Source organism: Chiroxiphia lanceolata, chromosome 1 (genome assembly GCF_009829145.1).
Source record: "Chiroxiphia lanceolata isolate bChiLan1 chromosome 1, bChiLan1.pri, whole genome shotgun sequence".
NCBI lineage: Eukaryota > Metazoa > Chordata > Aves > Passeriformes > Pipridae > Chiroxiphia > Chiroxiphia lanceolata.
In genome coordinates this window covers 140815577-140837334 of record NC_045637.1, presented here as the reverse complement: position 1 = coordinate 140837334, position 21758 = coordinate 140815577, and the positions used below count along the sequence as shown (strand labels likewise).

General features: G+C 40.9%; 1 protein-coding gene across 10 annotated transcripts in view; it reads left to right on the top strand.

Annotated features, from left to right (window-relative positions):
* The first annotated feature begins 21002 nt into the window (after positions 1–21002).
* ZNF438 (zinc finger protein 438) overlaps positions 21003–21758 on the top strand; it is a 48986-nt gene continuing 48230 nt past the window's right edge. For 8 of the 10 annotated variants that reach the window (XM_032706309.1, XM_032706254.1, XM_032706324.1 and 5 more), the window contains exon 1: positions 21003–21085. The gene's annotated coding sequence lies outside the window, so the exon portion shown is untranslated. Of the gene's footprint in view, positions 21086–21404; positions 21424–21758 lie in introns of those variants that run through there. The other 2 variants (XM_032706306.1, XM_032706279.1) reach the window with 2 other exon arrangements.

Here is a 21758-nt window from a genome sequence, read left to right as displayed (position 1 = left end):
CTTTTAACCCCTGATTTCAGGCTGAAATCTCCTTCTCCACATGAGTGTAGTGACACTTTGTACCTATTATATCTAAGTTACTGGTCTCTGGCTTCGCATGTGCTGGAGCAGAACTATGCTCCAGCCACAGCTACTGCCTAATAATATCCATCTGCTAACCAAGCTGCCACAGGTCCTGGTAAGCCACCATGGGCTGCCTGCCACGAGTCACTGCGGCCACAGGCACAGGATGCCTCTGTACAGGAGCAACCTGGGGGTTTGGAGTTGGACAGCTTGAGCAGTCAACACTTCCCAGCCTGGCAAGGACAGCTGAGGAATGCAGTCTTCAACTTTCTTGCCTATTGAAGTAAATGTGGTGGAAATGGCCTTATAGTGGCCTACCCTTATCCTAATGTTTCTCCCAGATGTGTTATTTCTGCTAAACAGTATTTACTGTTGGCATTTTGGTAAACCTCTGGCTGCTCAGAGCTTTTGGTCATGCTCTTCTACTGTCTTCCCCAGGTAAGAATATTACCTAATACTTTGATACCCTCTCCACCACCACTGTTTTTTTCCTGTGTTTTACTGTGAAATACTGCAGGTGCCAAACACAACCCCAGTAGCCATCTGCAGAAACAGTGTCTCCCAGAGGAGGTGCAGTAGGTGCACAAACATGTGCTCTGTTTTTCTAAGGACACCTGCCAGAATCCTGCTGATGCATCAAGCATAGGAAAATATTTGGCAAAAGTCATGTCTCCAAAGATTTCTCTCCTTGTAGGTAGCGGAAAATATTCCTTTCTTAACATACTTATTTCATTTTTTTGGGTTCTCTTTATATAAACGAGTGCTTCTGTTGTTCCCTGCTGCGGTGTCCAGTAAGCACAGCCACTCGTGGTTTCTCAGATCTCTCAGAGCACTTATCCAGTCTCATTTTATCTCCTGCCTCAAGGTGAGTGGTGTGAACTGTTGTCATGCTGCACTCTCTCTGCTCAGTCCTGTGCTTCTGAGAGTCTCCTTTTTCCTCAGAAGAATTCCCCTAATTCTTTTTCAGTTTTTTAAATCCTCGGGCTTTCCAACAAATGCATCTTCTTAATGGCAGTAAGACTTTTTTAACTCATTAACGGGTACTGCCTTCCCCAGTATACTCACAAACTGTGCTGAGGTGGTGGCATGACTGGAATATTAATAAACAAAACATTAGCTTGCTCAGGAAGGTCAGGAAAGATTGGACAAAACAAGATACACTGCTCTGCATTCAAGGGTACATAGGTGTGTTGAGAATGTGGAGGAAGTTACAATCTCTGAGAAGGTAAAAAGAACATAAAGGCTGTGATTGTGGGGATTGCAAAATACTAAACAAGGAAGACTTGAGGCTTTTTGTGTCCAAAAAGCAGAAGCAGCCAAAGAACAGGATATTACATTAATGAGGGATTTTAACAGTCCAGGTATTCCCTGGTGAAAGAATGCAACAGGACACCAATGTCCAGTGAGTTCCTGGAATTACTGGCAATTCTTGTTTAAAAAAGTGGAGTAAGGAGTTAGAAAGAAGACTTTTGCAGATGTGATGCTAAGCAGTAAAGAATGATGTGAGAGTGTGAAAGATTACATATGTAAGAGTAACCTTGGAGTCACAGGGTATATGATCCTTGGAAAGGAAATGAAGAAGAGTAAAAAAAGATGATGAACTAGAAGTGTGGAGACTTCAATAAACTATTTGAAAACAGGTAGCTAAGTGAACATAGGAATAAAAAGCAGCTGTAAACTCCTCAAAGGAATGTTTCTAAGGACAGTAGTATACATTATTCCACATCAGACATAGACACTGTAAAAAGACACATTTACATAGACACTGTAAAAAGAGACCAAACTGGTTAAACTATTGGTAATACATGACCAAAGAAAGTAAAATGAAACCAAGTTACATTGTTCAGGGCACTGAAAAAAATTAGCCTGATTATGAAAGACCAAAATTTGTGCTTTGTTTTTTCTCATTCTGTTTTTTCCTGATCCAAAATTAGATGCAAAGAGCAAGAGACATGACATCAACAAGTTCAGTAGTAATGAAGGTGATCTAGGAAAAGTGATTAAAAATGGAGGAAAGCTATAAAGTCAAGAAAGCTGAAGTAGATAATTTTGTATCAGTTTTTACTCAAATGATAAGCTCTAACAGTTGTCTAGCTCAATTAAGACTAACTATCTTAGGGCTTAGAATAGAGAAGGAATTCTTAGATGAGGTAAGGTGCTTTCAGACCAGTTGCACCTGCCTGCTAAGCTCCATTTGTGGTCGGCATAAAACCTTGTTTAGAAAACTCTATCCAGAAAAAAAATATCTCAGGAGTTCACTGTTGCAGTACAGGTATATTTCTGGAAGACTTCCACAGGAATCTGTTCTGGAGCATTTTCTGCTTGATGTCCTTCTTGAGGACCTGAATGATGCAATATATTTAATAATTTTCCAGATGAAATGAAGCTGGAATGATGGCAGATGGAATGCACAATGGAATTGGAATTTAAAATTATCCTGAAGAATTACTGAAGAAATTACAAGCAAAAAACAGAATGAAAACAAATAGGGACAAATTTAAGAAGCTGCACTTGTTCAAGAGTGATCACCTGAACAAATAAGTGTTGTGCAGGCACCTGACTACCTGTTAGCTTTTCAAAGAAATATGGAGTTGTAGTGGGCCATGGGCTGAGCAGGACACCACACATTCAGGCTGTTTTAAAAAGGCAAACTCCCAATAGCAGACTATGTAAATACAAGGCACAGAAAGGTTTTCACCTGCTCTAGTGAGCAACATACCCAGTTTGAACCAATGCCCTTCAAAAAGCATGGGAACTAAATCAGAACAATCCAACAAAACCAACAGGAATGATTAATGATAGGAAAGAAAACCTGGGGAGGAGAGCCTGGGAGAATCACATTTGCACAGGCTAAACAACACAGTGAAAAAATAGAGGGAAAAGGAGCTACAATGGAACATGATAACTATTCTCAAATAGATAAAAAATTGCATAAAAAATAACAGTGGTCTGTGTTTTGGCTTTTGGGTGGTTTTTGCTTGTTTGTTTTTCTTTTTTTGTTTGTTTAGGTGTTTGGATTTTTTTCTTCTAAACCACCACAGGACTAGCTTATAACAAAAATTTCGATTTCAGCATTAGTTAAAACTTTCTAATGAGAAAGTAGTAGACAGATAGATTATACTGTTTGTGAGTAGGGACATCACAGAGTTTACATCAATGGAGGTTTTTAGAAAAGATAGGCAACCTTCAAAATTCACCTATAAGTAGTTCCCATTAGTGGGTAAAGCAGTGGACTTTACATGACCTCTTGACTATCTTTCCAGCCATAAACCCAGTTTTTATGGAACTGTGCTCCATTTATCAATCAACTTTGCCATTTGTTTACATGCTGTGTTTGTGCTTGTATGCTCATACATACATAGAGGCCTAAATCTTACTTCTTTGTCCCTTTCTTTCTGTGAGTTTTTAGTGTTAAAATTCATGATGGTTCTGTTTTGGCTAGTATACCTCTGTCCTCCTTAAAACTTGGAACTGTCCCACTTGCTTTCCCTGATTTTTGATCACATTTTCCAGTGATCCTACAAAAAAGTCTTCTGAACTGGAAGTTCTGTTAATTGCTCTATTTGTTCCTGCTGGGCACATTTTCCTGCCACTTGGAAACTCTTACACAGTGATGCTGTCCTTTAGTCTTTCATCTTATGCCATGGACCAGCATTATTTTAAGATGATGGGTGTTCGATCTGCAAAATATAATGATGAGAATGATTAGAAGAGGGAAGGAGGAGCACACAGATTGAATGCATATTCTTCTTACAGGAGTAGATTTTGTTAATCTTTGAGATTTTCACTGGAGTATACTGCAAGGTAAGAAGGAGAATCAGGGGGACCTGATGACTGAGGCCAGCTCCCTGTCTTTTCTTTAGCCACACTGTTCTTAGCAGTTCATTCTTAGAGATTTTTGACTTGTGCTCAATTTCCCTAGCAGCAGAGTTCATATGTACTTGATTACTTACACAGGAGACAATTTAACCATGAAAACCTCATGTGTGAGGGATTAGCTGAGGGCAAAGTAGGGCTCTTAAACTCTTAATGTAAGTATGGTCATGACAGCACAGTTTGATTAAATTGAAACATTTCACTTAGCAAAGTATAGATTTAATTCTAATAATTTTAAAGGTGCCAAAGAGTAAGGGGTACTCATTTCACTCAGCACATACTGTCTGCACATCTGTCTCCCTGAGGAGAACAATGAACAAACCCTGCACAGAAAAAATAAACAATTACCTTTTCTGTACATCATTTATCTTCTGGTACTTGGAATCGTTGTGGACACATCTGCGTGATTTCTACAAATCCTATTGCATCTCATAGAGAAATGAGGTTAGTGATACAAAGTTTTATTTGAGAGGCAAGACATGCTGTTGCTCTGTATTAGAGATAAAACATAAGTGTTAGAAATTCTCTTTTATTTGCCGCAGATATAAAAACTAACTTACTTGTAATGCAAATGCTCTTCAGGATACTACTGCCATATTTTTCCCATTGCAACAGTTTTGTCTCTGACCATGGGTTTCATGCTTAATTTTTATGTTTACCATCAGTCATGCAATTGCAATTGACATATGATTTGATTTTTCTGCTACATAAACCAATTTTACCTCAGTGTAGTTCCAGTAACTGGGGCTACTCACGCCATAAGAAAAGTACCAAGCCCTTTTTGTTTTCTTTAGTTTCTCTTTCCTTATTCTCTTGGGCCAGATTCTTAGCTGATTTAATTTTAGTCTCTTGTCTTCAGTACAGCTCTACTGACTTACTGTATTGGCAAAATTTGCACTTCGTTTTTACAGTTAACTTTGAAATAAGTCACTTAAAATTTCTGCCTTCCTGTTCTTCTTTCCTCTGGACTGAACATTTTGAGGCCCAACTTGCAAGATAGCTCCCTAAAAATAATCACATTGAAATCAATGGTTTGTCTTAAGAAATCTTGTTTATACATTTTATGTGATGTGACAAATTACTGCTGCACTGTATTAAGAGTTTATACTGAGGGTGACTAAGGTGTATGGTATGAACTGCTTTATCCAGCAGCTAAAAATTTGTTCTCTTCTGCCTCACTTCTGTCTCACAGAGAAGGGGAAAAGCAAAGTGGATTCCTGGCTGGTTCTGACTTCAATAACAGAGTAAACAGCCCCCCAGGTGTGTGTGGAGACCAGAAAGTGTGTAACCGTCACCCTCTTACAATGGCTCACAATTTAAAAGCCAGCCAGCAGCAGGAACAGGAAGAGAAAAGGTCACAAGAGGACAGCATCCATGGCCAGCATCAGGTTTCAGAGCAGGGACCATAAGGGAGAAAATGAAAAACATTTGGACTTAATTAAGGCACTAATCTGGAAAAATGAGGAACAGTTGAATGCTGCAGAGTTGGGGCATTATACAAACTTCTTTTCTTGATCACAAAGTAACCTTGCAGTAGCTTCTGCTACTGAGAATAAGGAAGGAAGAGGTTGGTAGGAACTGGGGCTCTGAGGTCTACCCTAGAGCACTGTTTTTTTATAGTGCAGTAGCATCAATAAAGGCAAAGGAGGGAGTACAAAAGGAAAGGGGTCTGGGACAAAATGACATACATTGCTTAGAGCTTTGCTCCTTAACGGATAGTGCTTGTACATCTTTGAAAATATGTATTTCTCCTAGAAGTAGCTTTTCAGTTGTCATCTTGAATTTTCTGCTAGAAAATTCTCTGTGCGCTTATATAAATAGCAGGTAAATCTTGAGTTATATAAAATAACATTGTAGATAATATGCACATATATTTGCGTGTATTTATCTCAAAAAAAAAAAAAGGTGACAAGGACAGCTGCACAATATGAGACGAAAGAAGACAAGATGCTGGAGTTCTTTCCACCCTTTGCAAGGTCTATCTGCACTACAACTTAGATTAACTAAAGGTAGAGGTATCTGACTTAGTTCCAGTTCTCTGTGTTTTATCACTGGTTTGGATTCAACTGTGCTGAAGACCAAAATCAGGGGACTTTCTTACACTCAGGGACCTGCCCATACTTCAACATGAAAAGCACATTAGAAAACCTGTATTTCTGGGCATCCCAGACAGGTAGACGCCAAAAATGCTTGACCTCGAAGTTTGTCCTTCCAACTGCTGCAAATTAGCATAGCTATTCACCTGGGTAATGCAGCGTTGCTCAGATTGGCACTGGTATAAATTTACCCATTAGAAGTTATATGCACACGTCTCAGGGTATTGAATGAGCAGAGATACCAGTTAGATGAGGGTCAAAAATGATGTTGCATGTCTAAATGCATAATTCCTTTTTGTCTTTACGGCCAAAACAAAGACTAAGAAGAGTATATTTTGTTCAAGTGTAGAGACTAAGGCAGGTTTGCCACCAGAGTTGGTAAGCATGTCTTATGCAAAACTTTCTATGGAAAGATAGTTTTCTATCCCAGGATTCAGAAGAAGGGATTCTCATGAGTAGGAAATGAGACACAGTAATTATTTTTTTTTAAATCAGCTGTTTTACACCTTTAATTAATTAAATTTACACTTAATGGAGACAATTAATTTTCAGTATAATCAAATAAAAACTTGGATATTAGACTATTTTCCCCATTCTAGTTTCCACATGAAATTTCTTTTTACCAGTTTCAACACCCCTATGGCCACATCCTTATCTACAGAAAATTTACTCCATTAAGAACAGAATGGTGTTGACTTACATCATATGGGAGTATGGCCTAGAGTCCATTAATGTCTTCAGTTGAGTGTGGGGCCCTGATTCTCCCACACATTGTTTCATATGCAGCTGTCTGTGCAAACCAGTTTTAAACTGTGTGTAGAAAGCTGCTCAAGCACCTGATAGTAGCCTGCATCTATTTTGCATGATAAGTATCATACATAAAGACAAGGTAGCGCAGAATCAAAGCAAACTCTCTTGTTCCCTCCCTTTAACATACAGGAAAAGAATGGAGCACTGATATCTACTGAGGTAAAGAATTATGTAACAACTTGATGTTATTATTTGAGAAAAATTAAATAGAGCTTATTTTTGATAGAAATATGTACTATTTGGTAAGGACACTTAGAAGTTTGTGGATTTTACATGAAAGTACTTTTTAAACTATATTTTGTGGCAATTATTTCTAAAAATAGTTGTGGCATGCAGTAAATAGTACAGTTGTTGCTTTGAAAAAAATCTGTGTCTGCAGTGGTCTGAAAATAAAATCCCACATCAAAGAGTACAGTACCAGTTAGCCCTGATCCACAGACAAAGGATATTTATGCAAGGCTGTGTTTCTAAGCAATGCTTTTCCATTTAGTTCTTTTGGAATTGCAAATATTTTTCTCTTCTCTTGTTTTCCCATTACTGGTGAAATGTGTTCCCTTTCAGCCTTAGCAGACTACTGGACAGGTGTACTGAAAGCCCCAAACTTGCAATTGAAGGGATGCTCACATGGTTCACTAAGCTGGTAGAGCTTATTCTGGTATCATTTAGGCCAAATTTATGCTGATGGAACACCCCTGGGTGAAATCCAGGTCTTTTTGAACTCAGAGCAAAGACTGACTCCAAGGACGGCCAAATGAAATCACCTTACAGAGAAAGCACTGGAAATACCTTTGTTATTTATACATTTGACTTAAGCCAAGTGATCTAATTGTTGATGAATTTCAGCAAAGTATGCCTCAGCTGCTGCCATTAAAGTCAACCAAGTTAATCTTGTTTTACATATATGGGATTGGAATCAGAATTTGTCTTAAGATTTTTTTTCATTCAAGTGGAAGAACTGTAAATAAATGTTTTTATTTACAGATGAATAAGGAGAAAGGAAGACTACAGTGATGTTCTCTGAAGTATCCAGTCTACTAGGGAGCAGATTCTGTTGCCACTGCCAGCCTATATAGTTACATGCCATCCTTATACTTTATTTCCAAAATCCTCACCAATGAACTTCCTGCCTTTACTTGTGTTACCTTTCTCACAGAGAATATCACCAAGCAGGTTTCCTACTCCTTGAAAGGGTTGGCAGTAATGTTTTTAAGCAGCATCTCTGCAAGCTACATAGGAATACCTTTTTTTTTTTTTAACCTCTATTGCTGTCTGAGGCAAATTTAGGCATAGATGCAAGGTAGCAATCATTAATGCCCTTTCATCCATGTGCACGGACTACTGCAGAGGTCCATCCTGCCCTTCCCAAGCGGTATATTTAGTTCCATCTAGGAGTCGCTGAACACAAACATTGAGAAGGCAAATGAAGCAGAAAAGGTGCTCCCAAAAATCAGTGGACACAAATACCTCTCCTCTGCTTTCTGAAGATATGCCAGTTCCTCCTGTGTATACACCTGGTAGAGCAGCACTGCTCAAAGAAACATCTCAATCTTCCATGGCAACAAGCCCAGAAGCTGATCTGCCAGCCCCAACCTGGTTAACTACTAGCAGGCAGTAAGTGGGGGCAGCCAGCTTCCCAAAGAGCAAGAGCAACCTATATCTTCTGCACTGGGGACAACTTTCACACTGCTGCTCCAGTGCTGCAATTCTTAGGTGACTTTGAGGACACAGATTTCTAGGAAGTGTCCTTTGCTTTTCTGACAGTCTGTTAGGAGGCCCAGACATCTGAGTTTTGCTTCACCACCTATCCCAGGAGCCCTGCTAGCTGGCTGAGTCTACAACCATGTCTCATATTGTGTGCAGTGATTCCAGAAAAACAGCTTTTTGGTCTTCACCTTTCTTCTCTTTCTCTATTAAGAATATTCCCATGTCCCCAGAAGCCCTATGAAACTGCCCACCTGCCAATGTGTGTATACTCTGACAGACATGCTCAGGGCACTCAGCAGCAACCCTACGCTGCCTGTCAGCAGGTCAAAAGTGGTGCTGGCAAAATCAGTAGATGCCAGCACAAGAATCATGGGAATTATTACTTTCAAGTCCAGTTTCCGAATTCCTGGAAGCTTCTGGTAGGCATCCTATAATTCACCGTTAGAAAAACAATTCTGGAATAGCTTCATGGAATATTCAAGAATTTATTAATATATAGATGTAGAGCTGTAGAGACTATAAGAGACTAACAAGAAGAGCACCTTGCCTGTGGAAAGAAAAGGTGGTATGGGTACACTTCTGTTTAACTGCTTTAATTACTGCAATTTCAATGAACGAATAAACTAATCCAATGGAATAACCCCAAGCAGCCATATCCATGAATTTCTCACTGATGTCCCACAAGGCATGTCCCTACCTTTTGCATCTTTCTTCTCTATTGCTTTGTAAAAAAGACTTCTAATTCTATAAACTTTATTATTCAGCCTATTCCAATTAAGAGTACCTCCAAAAAACTTCATTTCATTCTCTCTTCTGTAGAAGGAAAAGCTTTTGTGTTGAAAATGAAAGCAACCCTTCTCCCATAGTCTGTTCCTGTACTGTGTATATTTTGGTATCCTGAATTTTACCAATGCAAATTCAGAGACATGATCTCTCTGCATGGGGAAAGATGTAGTTATTTATACATAACTTAGAACATGCTTTGGTATGTGTTCCTAGCTAAATATATTAAAAAAAGACAACTACCAACTTAACAACATCTCCTGAAAAATTAACATTCTCAATTCAGTGACATTTTTCATTATGCACCTTCATTTGGCCTAGGAGGCTATGCATGAAAGCATCCCATCTGGAATCACTAGTGACAGCTACTAAACTTCAGCTTTTGACTCCTGTTCCTAGAGTTGGTTTGTTGGGTTTTTTAAAAATTTTATTTCAACATAATTCTGACAATGTTTTCAAGCCTAAAGGATATAAATCACAAAAATATTAAACAGACATTCATATACATCAGAACCTCTGGTTTCTTCTCAGATTTACCCGTATCATCTCTACAGGACTACAATAAAAGGCTTGTTATCAATTAATTAGTGATGCTTTAAATGACCTTTTTGTGTGGCATTTGGGATAAACCTGGTAATAGCAAAACATATACTTTCTCCTTCCAAGTGTAGATCAAACTTTGACAACTTCACACTCAGCCTGTCTTTCAGATATGTGACTATAAACCCATTACATTTTATCTCTAGATACGATGCTCCAACTCCCAGTTTCAGGTAACTTAAATTATGTAATATGCATGCTCATGAATTAAAATATAGTTCTTGCTTTTTATAAAGAAAATAAACAGCAGGGTATACATTATCATTGCTACCACAGAGGGCCTTACTGAATTATTCCTTTGACTATAGTATGAAACATCTAACTTAAATATTAGTAACTGAAGTACGAACAAATGGACTAATAAAATGTTTTCCTGACCAAAGTTTCATCTATTCCAGCATCCTATCTCCTAGCATATATGAAGGGAACAGTATTACAAGAAAAGCATATCTCAGGACTTCTTTGGAATACTCTCCTGCCTTCCACAATTTGTGACCCCGGGACTACCTTTTTTAAAAAACTTTTATTCCTTACATAAATATGATATTTTTAATAAATATAATAATAAAGTATGTACTACGGATATTAATTTTTTATGATGTAGACTTGTATACTTGTATAAGACTAACACCTTTCTTTAGCTTTACTTCACAAGCTGGAAAATACTTGTTAGATTTCTTATGCTGAACAAAAGCAGTCTCCTCACTTTTTATACGGACAGGCCCTGCTGCTCTGGAACCTGGTGTGGGGGAAAGAAGTCATAGGAGACTTCATGTTCCAAAAAGCCCTTGGCATGGAAAACATCCCTATAGCTTTCAAACTGAATGGATCCTTCTTGCACCTTGGGTACATCTATCCCATAATGACCAGAGTCTGTGTAACTCCTCTGCTGTCCTCTGTACCAGAGATATCACAAGGTTTCTGACATGAGGCATCTCCTTTCTTTTTTCTTACATCTGCTAAGTAATTCAACGAATATACTAAATCCACCTTCATTCGTGTTATCATTACTATGTGGACTATAATTAGTAAAAATTTCCTAGGATATCCTGCATCCTTTCTGTGACACATTTTACCCTTAACCCAGGAGACAAATTACCAAAATGGTTCCATTTCTTTCTGTTCAGGACACAGATGTTTTGGCACAGGATTTGCACTGAAGAATCACAGCTCAGTATTACTGGTCTTTTCCTTCCTCTCACTGCTGCACTGCTCATGGTCAAGACCTGGATTGACACAGGCCTTATAACCTTTTTTCCTTAACCTGGCTGCCTGCAGAAATGAGATATTTGCAACACTGCTTTTCATCTGGTTTGGTCTGTTGTTTTTTTTTTTCCCCTGTCTGCCAGTGCCCTGGTAGTAACAGAGGAATCCACTGAGAAACTTAATCTACACCTGAAAGAAGAGACTCAAAGAAAATGGTGTTCTTACTGGTTTTGCAGCCATAAGAAGGTAGGGGAGAACAGTGAGATAAAATCATGCCATTGTGGGGGATTATTGGGCATAAACTGTGCCATATTTTAGGTGACAGTAGCTGGCTGATGAGCTGGATTTGCTAATTTAAAGTACAGTTATAGTTTGTCCTTGGTGGGCCTTATTCACTATATATCTATGTACAAATAATACATATGAAAAATAAAATAAAAGTAAATGTATCGACTATGTAAAAAACTCAGATAACAAGCTATGAAAATTTTTAGGCTTCTTCACCACTGATTAAAAAATATAATAGTTTTAAATTATTTTATTTACATAATATGTATGATACAAATCCTGAAAATAGCAAGTAAAAAGAATAATAATAAATTTTTAATGCTTTTAAACATACTGATTTTCTGGGAGCTTTAGAGGACAGACTTTTATTTAATTGTATTTCTGGGCTGTTGCCAGGCTGTCACTATTCCCTAGAGCTGAATCTCTGGACATCAGAGGTTCTCCCCTGGAGCTGCATCTATAGACATTAAAGATTCAGAGTCGTTACATACCTTAAGCTAGAAGAGACAGGGGACTAGGTCTTAATTACAGCTTATGCCCATTTAAGATTCTTTAAGCTTAATGCAGAAGCCTTGATGCAAATGAAAATCAGGTCCTCAGTTACTTCAAAAGTACTCACAAAAAAGGTTAAAATTCTGTTTAACTTCCTCTTCTTATCAAAGTCTTGGAAAAAGAGAGCCTTTTCACAACCACTGAGCACTGCATGTTTTATCTGAAGTCTGCCGTTTAAAGAGGGTGATTGATTTTTCCACATTAAGGGCAAAATAGCAGGAGATCTGTGCCTCACCAACTCTTACGCACATACCTGCTAGCAACAGAGAAGCTCACTATTCAAGTCAAAATGGGATTTCTGGGTTTTAACTGCAGGAATTGCAGGGCTCAATTCCTTTGGCCTTGTCTTAAATTAAGAGCCAGAAATTATTTCCCCCTGAGACTTCAAGTTAGATCTTTGCCAAGGCCATGGGTCACTTGATTGCATCCACAAGTTTACTCTAAACTTAGCTGGTGATGTGTCGATGTGATGAGGTTTCAGCACATGATACTTCATAGTGACCAAAGGTGGTTCCCATGATTTTTTTAAATTCATTTGGGGAATAGGAGTACATAAAATCTGACTGTAATTTTCAGGTTTTTATTCCATGTTATATTTTTCCAGAAACGCAAGCATTTACAAGGACCTTTAATTTCTCCCTTCCATCCGTATACTGTAAAGTTATTCATGGAAATGAAAAATAAAACTGCCACGTAGATGCACTGCTGTGAAAAAAAAATATTACTAATTAAATGTAGAGTAAGTGACTATGATAAAACCTCTTGGTAATATGCCTGGCCACTGTGGGACAAGAGGTCATGCTTCACGTGCCAAGAATGACAGCAAGATGCTACAGGGGTTTGAGAACCAGTCGGAGAGTCAGTTCTCTAGTTCAGTGACCTCACTTCAGTGGGAACTGTATAAACACAGAAGTCAACCAAATAAATTTAGACATATTTATAACTCTCTTGTGTCGTGAACTACATTAAGATAAGGGATGTAGGAATTACAGATTGCCAGTAATGGTAAAAGAAAACAACAACAAACACAACTTTAAATATATATTATATAGAGCAGACAAGAAAAAAATCCACAAACTTTCCAGAGAAGACTGCCAATAGCTCAGTGACACTCAGCTTTTCCACATCAGGATCCTTTTCCTATAAGGTTTGCTTCTAACAGGAACCTCCATCTTATTTAGCAGTGTGGGCAGAACAAACTAGCTGGAGTCCTCCAAGAAACCTTGCAATAACATTAAGGCTTCCTTGCCTCAGTGCCTAACTGGAAAAGGAGAATATAGTTTTCTTTCTCACTGGGTGTCACACAGATAAAGTATTCAAATTATTTATTTGAAATGAAAGAAAGAAAATAGCAAGTAAGAACTGCTGTAAGAGGTATTAAAGAACTATTTTAAATTTCTTGAGATTGAAATGATGAAAATTCCTTGCAGTCCAGTCTCCCACACATCCCATACATTTTGCAGAGACATACTGGATGATTTAAAAGCAGTCCAGATCACAATTTTCATTAAAACCAGTGGTCTATCTTGTGATTCAAGAGCAACCTGCTCACCCTCAACTCTGCAGCTCTGCTAGATAATGCTGCATGAATGCCACCTTTGCACTCCCTGAACGTCCTGTGCAAACTGTATCCTGGGACAATCATCTGCAAGCGAAGACCCAATAAGCAAGTCTTCTGCATGATGAAACTGAAACACAGAGAAGCATTTCCTTGTATTACAGCACAGACATATTGCAAAGTACACACACAAAAAAAGGTTTTTATGAGAACATGTAGTAAATCATATAGAAAGCCAACAAGTGTATCCATGCTACAGATCATCAGGTGTGACAAGAAGGGTTGTCTGTGCAGGGTTCCTGCTCTAGTCACTGCCTTGAAAGGTCTCTCTGTGAGCTGTAGTCTTCATCCAAAGATTTATTTTTATGAACCATCTTCTCATTGTCAGCATAGCACCTTCATGAACTAATCCAAAGTTCTAAGTAAAAATAATTACATCCTTGTCTCTGAAACACAGCATCCTCTTGCTACACAGCATTTCTAGAATCAGATACACAGTGGTCAATTATAATCTCCTGGATTGCATTTACAAAGGGCATTCTATGCTTTCTTAGAAAGAAGAGGCAATATTTGATTTTTTTTCAGTCTTCTAGTGTTTGTCCCTCTTTTCAGGCTTCATTGACAGCGCTACAGGAAGCTTCATAGCAAATACCTTTTATCCCCTAGGATGCATACAGCTGGGCTGGCTGATGGACTTACAACTCTGCACATTTTTCAAATGTTTCCTTTACTGCTTTTTAGGAACAGCTATTTTTATAAACCTTTTGTTACTTCTAAGTTGTCCAGCCTTCGTGGATGTTTCTGTCCAAATGAATATGAAACTATCTTCATTACTTCCAAATCACTCATTTCTGTCCTTCCCATTTAATCTTGTGCTTATGTTCAGTTTCTCTTTCCCCTCTTTATTCTGTTTACAAAAGCTTATTTTCCCCGTCTTTTGAAGTATAATAGTTTTTTTTCCTATCCTCTCATTTATAAAAGATTTTATTTATGCATTTCTCTTATATTTCCATTTTCAAAAATTCAGCTTTTTTTAATGCTTCCCAATGCTATAGGTCTTTGTAGAGGCTTTTTAGTCCACATAAGTAGTAAAACATATTTTGTGCTGCTGAAAGAAGGGAGTTTGCTCTTCTTGCTTGCAAGCCTGCAGGTTCTCAGTGATGTGTTTCCTTGGCTTCTCATTAAGAAAAATAAAAAAAGAGACAAGAACTATGTGTTCTTGGCTTGTCATAGTATTTTATTACCTTGAAGGACAGAGATCAACTTGTTGGGCATAAAATGAAAACTTCAGAACAAGCAGCTTGTGGGGTTTTAAAAATAATTTTTATTTGGCATCACCAATCAAGGCTTTCATGTTGTGGAAATCTATTGCTGTCTTTGAAAAATCAGTCATCCTAAGCTGGTACAAAATCAGTTCAAAGAGTGATTTTTCTTACTTTATGATTTCTTAGAAGCTTTTGAAAGTGTCACCTCAAAAGAAGGATAATAAATACTTAAAAAATGCTCCCAGTCTCTTCTATGATGCAATAATAAAGGACATAAATTTCTGGCCTTCCACATATCACAACACAGAAGCTATGTTGAAAGAATATTGGGAGGTTGAGAAATCACATCCTGAGAAGTTAGGCAATACCAACCAGCATTATTTTGGCTTTCGTGCTCTTGATGAACATACAATTCCTAGTTAAGAAAAACCCCAATCAAACCAAAACAAGAGATTCACAAAATGAGCAATTACTGTGTATTTGCTTTATTTATGGCCAGGTGTGTGATCCACCATACAGAGGGCAGTTGTTTTGACTGCTGGGCTGACCACCAGCAGCGGTGGATTCTCATCTTCTGTGCAAATGAAGTTATACGCTTTTGCCCTTTAATCTGCAAATATACATTATTGTAAGGGGAAATATTAAAATCAAGCATCTTGGATCCATTCCAGGATTTAGAATAGGATGTGTTCTTTTGTGCAAAATTATTCTGCTTGCTGTCCCTAAATTTGATCCTACCTCTTTTGACCTACTCCTGTAAATCTGTCTTGTCCCACTTATGGATTTCTGCCCAATCTCAGTCTTCTTGTCCAGTCCGTTTCAAGATAAGATCAAAATCATTACCTGAAAACTTCCATTCGGCCATCTTCTAACACTGGAGGTACCCGAACTCTGAAGAGCTGAGATTCACATATTTGAGGTAGTTGCCATAGGCTCCTCTTACAGTCAGAGGAGAAGAAACGGGAACTTACAGGGCACCATTGATCCATCTGAGACTTCGGGAGATAAACTGCTGCCCAGACTTCTCTGGTGCATTGTCTTAGTATGCATTCACTCCAAATCTTATGCAAAGATGTTTCTTACTAGCATACTAACTGCCCTTCCAATTGCCAACAGTATTTGTTTCAGATTTTCTTATCAGTTTTCCGAGCTGTATTTTTTACATCTGCTCCGTCCCTTGGATTTTTTCCTCATATTTATTTTATTTGCTTGTTCTGCTTATTTGATCTGGATCTTGGCTTCTTTATTATCTTAATTGGCATTTCTCCTTTCTTTTCCCCCAAGAGCAATGTTTCAGCATTAAAAGGTTTGACAGGTTAATCATGACGAAAAGGAATGTACTTAAATCTCATTATATTTTTCAACTTCAAAGAGTTTTGCTCATATTTATTAATGTATCTTCACAATATTTAAGTCAGAATTACCACTGCTGTTTCAAAGGTAGGTGAACTGAGGTGCAGACATTAAAGCTGAAACATCTTATATATTCAACAGGTACAAACAGTCAGCAGGAGGCCTAATCTGTAGGAAGCAGGAGAAGTCTGGTACTAAGAGGTTTTTCAAAGCTTGTGTTTGGTGTTGCCCACGTTCCCCAGCCTCTTTGAATCTGTGCTCTAGTGCAGTGAATTTAAATACCTTCATCATCTTTAAAAAGCAATGGTATTTCTCAAAGGCTGCTGAAGTACTTCAGATTTAAGTATCTAAACCAACACTAACCTAAATGAATCTCTGCCTGGTCTAAAGCAAACTAGTACTATGCAGTAATACCTTACTGCATGTAGGTGGATTTTCTCTAAATGTGATGTAAAATTCCTCCATGTACACTAAAGTGTAAGAGAGAATAGCAGCCTAGCAATAATTGTTCTAAAACTTCCCAGATTATGGGAAAGTGGGAAGTATTACACTTGTCTGTTGATGTTGTTCCCCCCATAAAGGCTCCAGTTCACAGCACCACAGAAGACAGAGGTTCACCCCTTTATTACCATGTATTGCCTTTTCCACTTCTGCTGACATATGGCAAAAGCCCTGCTGTGCAAACCCCTCTATTGATTTAATTCTGAAAATATACCACACTGCTAAACAAAGAAACAAAAATAATGTGGGCTTTGCAATTCTGGCTTTTTTTTTTAGCCAGTTTATTACCCTAAAATACTAAGTAATGCATATTAATACTGTACATGATAAAGTTCCTAATAATGTAGGTATACTCTTCAGTTTATTCTGACTCTTCTAAATCATTACCAACGTAATCTTTAAAACAGTAGCTCTTCATCCACTGTAGGCTGTAAAAAGAGAAAGTAATATCTTCATCAGATATCACAGCTTTCAGGTTTTTTCCTATGGCATTAATTGTTCATTGGTTACCAAGTTCTGCTTACTTTCAATTCTAAGCACAAACTTATTCTATTACTTTGCTTTTAAGTAAAACTTCTTCACAGAAATCTGTAAAGAGAATTCAGATCACTGATACACTGTTCTGAAAAATATTCCAGAAACAGTACTTCAGTATATCATAACTTTGGGTATTGAGGGGCTACTCCACAGAAATATTTTCTTCAACAAGTCACAACGGATTTTTTCCCAGTGTTGTTTTAAAACTTGCTATTCCAGACTGACATTAATTACCACTGGTACAAAGTTTCTACAGTTTATCATGATGTGAGGCTTGAGGAAAATTAATACACTCCCTATTAGAAATGACTTATCTTTTTTGTGAATACTGAAACCAGCTTAATGGAAACTTATATAAATCCATTGTAGTATTTTATATTATTTTAAAATGAAAACTAATATATGGTAAAGGCACAAACACATTTGCACATCAGAATGAGTATTTTTTGTCTCTCCAAGTGGCATGTAATATATCAAGAATCATTGCACGCTAATTAAGCCACATTTGTGGTTCACAAAGGCAGTACACATGCAGAATATAGTTTTGCTTAAGCAACAGTTAAGACTTGTATGACTTCAAAAGGAATTATAATTGTTTAAGATCATTTGGAGAACTCGCCTTCAAATTCACTGTATTTTGTAAGTTCTGTAATTGCAAACCACTTAAACTTTAGTAGGTACAAAAAAGTGAACAATAAGTATGTTTATTTTTAAACTTCAGTTCATGTTGAAATTGTCAATGACTTTTAAATGAAGTATTCTGAAGCACTGGAGCAGTTATTTCAGATACAGAGCTTCCAAGTGGAACACATGACTGAGGGAAAGTATCGTATCATAATGTACCTTGGTTCTGAAATGACTTTGAGTCAGTCTGCCTGTTTTATCACCACAAATTTTATTTGCCAAGATGTTGTTACTGTATTCACAAAATTGTTTATGTTCGGAATCACTAATTCTAATTCACATTTATTTTCATGAAACCTGAGTTCAAAAAGAGCCTCCTGTTACCCACTTTTTCCAGAAAAGGGATATGACAAAAAGCTGTGCCAAGTGCAGGCTCACAGGAGATGCAGGTGTCCTGACACAGCACACACAAAAAGAGGTTGGGAAGATGGAGACAGTCCTGCATCACAGGATGAAAATGGAGAAGGAGGTGGCCCCAACACCCAATAATCCTTGAAGCAATGAAGACAGAAGTCCTTTTCTCCCCCACAAGGATCATCTCTGTGATAGAAGAGATAGTCAGGAGAAGGAAAGGAAAAAAGATTCAGGTTTTTTTCCCTGAATGTTGTTTCCTTTTTATTTTCTCATCTACATATTCTACACTTCCCTTCTTTCCTCTGCACCTTGTCACCTCTCTCCTGCCCAAATCACTTCTCCCTTCATTCTTCCCTTAAATCCCATATTATCCTATTTCTGTCACACTTTCATTTTGCTTTTCATAGAATTACATTTAGATTGGAAAAGACCCTCAAGATCATTGAGTCCAACTGCTAACCCAGGACTGCCAAGTCCACCACTAAACCATGTCCCTAAGTGCCACGTCTACACGTATTTTAAATACCTCCAGGGATGGTGACTCCATCACTGTCCTGGGCAGTCTGTTCCAGTTCTTGACAACCCTGTCAGTGAATAAATTTTTTCCTAATATCCCATCTGAACCTCCGCTGGTGCAACCATCCTGTTGCTCATCACTTGGCAAAAGAGACGGATGCACACCTGGGCACTCTGCTGGTTCATGTTCAGCTGCTGTCAACCAACACCTCCAGGTCCTCTTCCTCCAGGGTGCTTTCCAGTTGCTCATCCCCGAACCTGGAGCACTGCATGAGGCTGTCGTGACCCAAGTGCAGGGCCAGGCACTTTGCCTTGTTGAACCTCATATCATTGCCCTCAGCCCATTGATTCAGCCTGTCCAGATGCTTTTGCAGTCTTTCCAGCCTCCAGCAGATCAACATTCCCAACCAACTTGGTAGGTCTAAGGTTGACTGAAGGTGCCCTTGATCTCCTCATTCAAATAATTGATAAAGATTAGTATTAAACAGAACTGGCCCCAATTTTAAGCCCTGGGGAACAGCACCAGTGACGGGCCACCAGCTGGATGCAACTCCACTCATGAACACTCCGGGCCTTGCCATCCGGAGAGTTTTCTACTCAGTGAAAAGCACACCTGGTCAAACCTTGAGCAGCCAGTTTCTCCAGAATGATGTGGGAAACTGTGTCAAAGGCCTTGCTGAAGTCCAGGTAGACACATCCACAGCCTTTCCTTCATCCATTAAGTGGGTCACTGAGGGGGGTGATCACTGCCCTGGTCCTGCTGGCCACACTATTTCTGACACAGGCCAGGACGCCACTGGCCTTCTTGGCCACCTGGGCACTCTGCTGGCTCACACGCACTTATCTCTGACCCAGACATAGAATCATAGAATCAGTGTATGGATTGGAAGGGACCTCTGAGATCATCAAGTCCAACCCTTGATCCACTACTGCTGTGTTTGCTAGACCATGGCACTAAGTGCCACATCCAGTCTCATCTTAAAAACCTCCAGGGACAGAGAATCCACCACTTCCCTGGGCAGCCCATTCCAATGCCTGATTACCCTTTCCATAAAGAATTTCTTCCTAATATCTAACCTAAACCTCCCCTGGCACAGCTTAAGACCATGCCCTCTTGTCTTACTGACAGTTGCCTGGGAGAAGAGACCAACCCCTACCTGGCTACAACCTCCTTTCAGGGAGTTGTAGAGAGTGATGAGGTCTCCCCTGAGCCCAGGCTAAACAACCCCAGCTCCCTCAGCCTCTCCTCATAGCACTTGTGCTCAAGTCCCTTCACCAATCTTGTTGCTCTTTGCTGCATCTCCTCCAGCACTTCAATGTCCTTCCTGAACTGAGGGGCCCAGAACTGGACACAGCACTCAAGGTGTGGCCTCATCAGCACTGAGTGGAGGGAAAGAATCACTTCCCTGGACCTGTTGGCCACAGCGTTCCTGATATAGGCCAGGATGCCATTGGCCTTCTTGGCCACTTGGGCACACTGCTGGTTCATGTTCACCTTCCTGTCAATCCAAACTCCCAGGTCCCTCTCTGCCTGGCTGCTCTCCAGCCACTCTGTCCCCAGCCTGTAGAGCTGCAGGGGGTTGTTATGGCCAAAGTGCAGGACCTGGTACTTGGCTTTGTTGAACCTCATCCCGTTGGAATCAGCCCAACTCTCCAGCCTGTCCAGGTCCCTCTGCAGAGCCCTCCTGCCTTCCAGCAGGTCGACACTCCCCCCCCAGCTTGGCGTCAGCTGCAAATTTGCTCATGATGGACTCAATCCCCTCATCTAAATCATCAATAAACATATTAAACAGGACTGGGCCCAACACTGATCCCTGGGGGACACCACTAGTGACCAGTCGCCAACTGTATGAGGCCCCGTTCACCACCACTCTGGGCCCAGCCCTCCAGCCAGTTCCTGACCCAGCACAGGGTGGCCCTGTCCAAGCCGTGGGCTGCCAGCTTTTTCAGGAGAATGCTCTGGGAGACGGTGTCAAAGACTTTGCTGAAGTCCAGTGCTTTCAAGGTCCTTAGGTTCACTTTCCAGAACAATTCCTGTACTTTCCAGAGACTCCTTCTCTAACCTGCCCCCTGGAAACTCCCATCCCAGCGCCCCCAACCGCAGCACGACAACGCTCAGTTTTGGAGTCGGTTGGCAGCGCGGCTGCCCCCGCACGAGCGGCCGGCTGGGAGGGGAAGGGCGGGGAAGGGCAGGGCAGGGCGGCCCCCGAGCCCCGAGGCAGCAGCGCCCAAGGCCAAGCGCGGCACAGCCCCCACCCGCCGGCCCCGCGCCTGCGCCCTCCCGCGGGGGTGACGCGGCGGCCGCGCCGCGGAGGCGGGACCGGGCACGAAGGCGCGGTGTAAGTTCCTTCCCCCCGCGGCAGAGGGGCCACGGCCCGGGTTGGGGGCGGGCGGCGCCGGGGCGCGGCTGCCCCCGCTCTGTGCCCCGCCCGGGGCCCCTGGGGCCGGGGAGCAGGAGGCGGCGGGGCAGAGGCTCCGGGCGGGGCGGGCGCCTTTCCTCCGGCGAGCACGAGGGGTCCGTCGTCCACGAGGCCCTGCCCTCGCCCCGTCACGGCAGAGCGGGTCCGGCAGCTCAGCCGGGGCTCCGGGCGGCGGGAGGGGCTCGGCGGTGTCCCCTGGGCCGCCGAGATGCGTGCGGGGCCCGCCCAGTTCCCGTCCCCGGAGCGCGGCAGCGGCGGTGCGGGGCCTGCGGCGCCCGGACGGGGCGGCTGTGGGAGCTCAGGGCTAGCGCGGGCACACGAGCCCTGCCCGAGGGGTGTCGCAGCCCTGCCCCGAGGGGGTGTCGCAGCCCTGCCCCGAGGGGGTGTCTCAGCCCTGTCCCGCGGGGGAGTCGCAGCCCTGCCCCGAGGGGGTGTCACAGCCCAGCTTTAGGGGTTGTCACAGCCCAGCTTTCGGGGGTGTGAGAGCCCAACTTTGGGGATTGTTACAGCCCTGCCCTGGGGGCGTGTCGCAGCACTGCCCCGGGTATTGTCAGCCCGGCTCTAGGGGTTGTCACCCCTGCGGTAGAGTGTG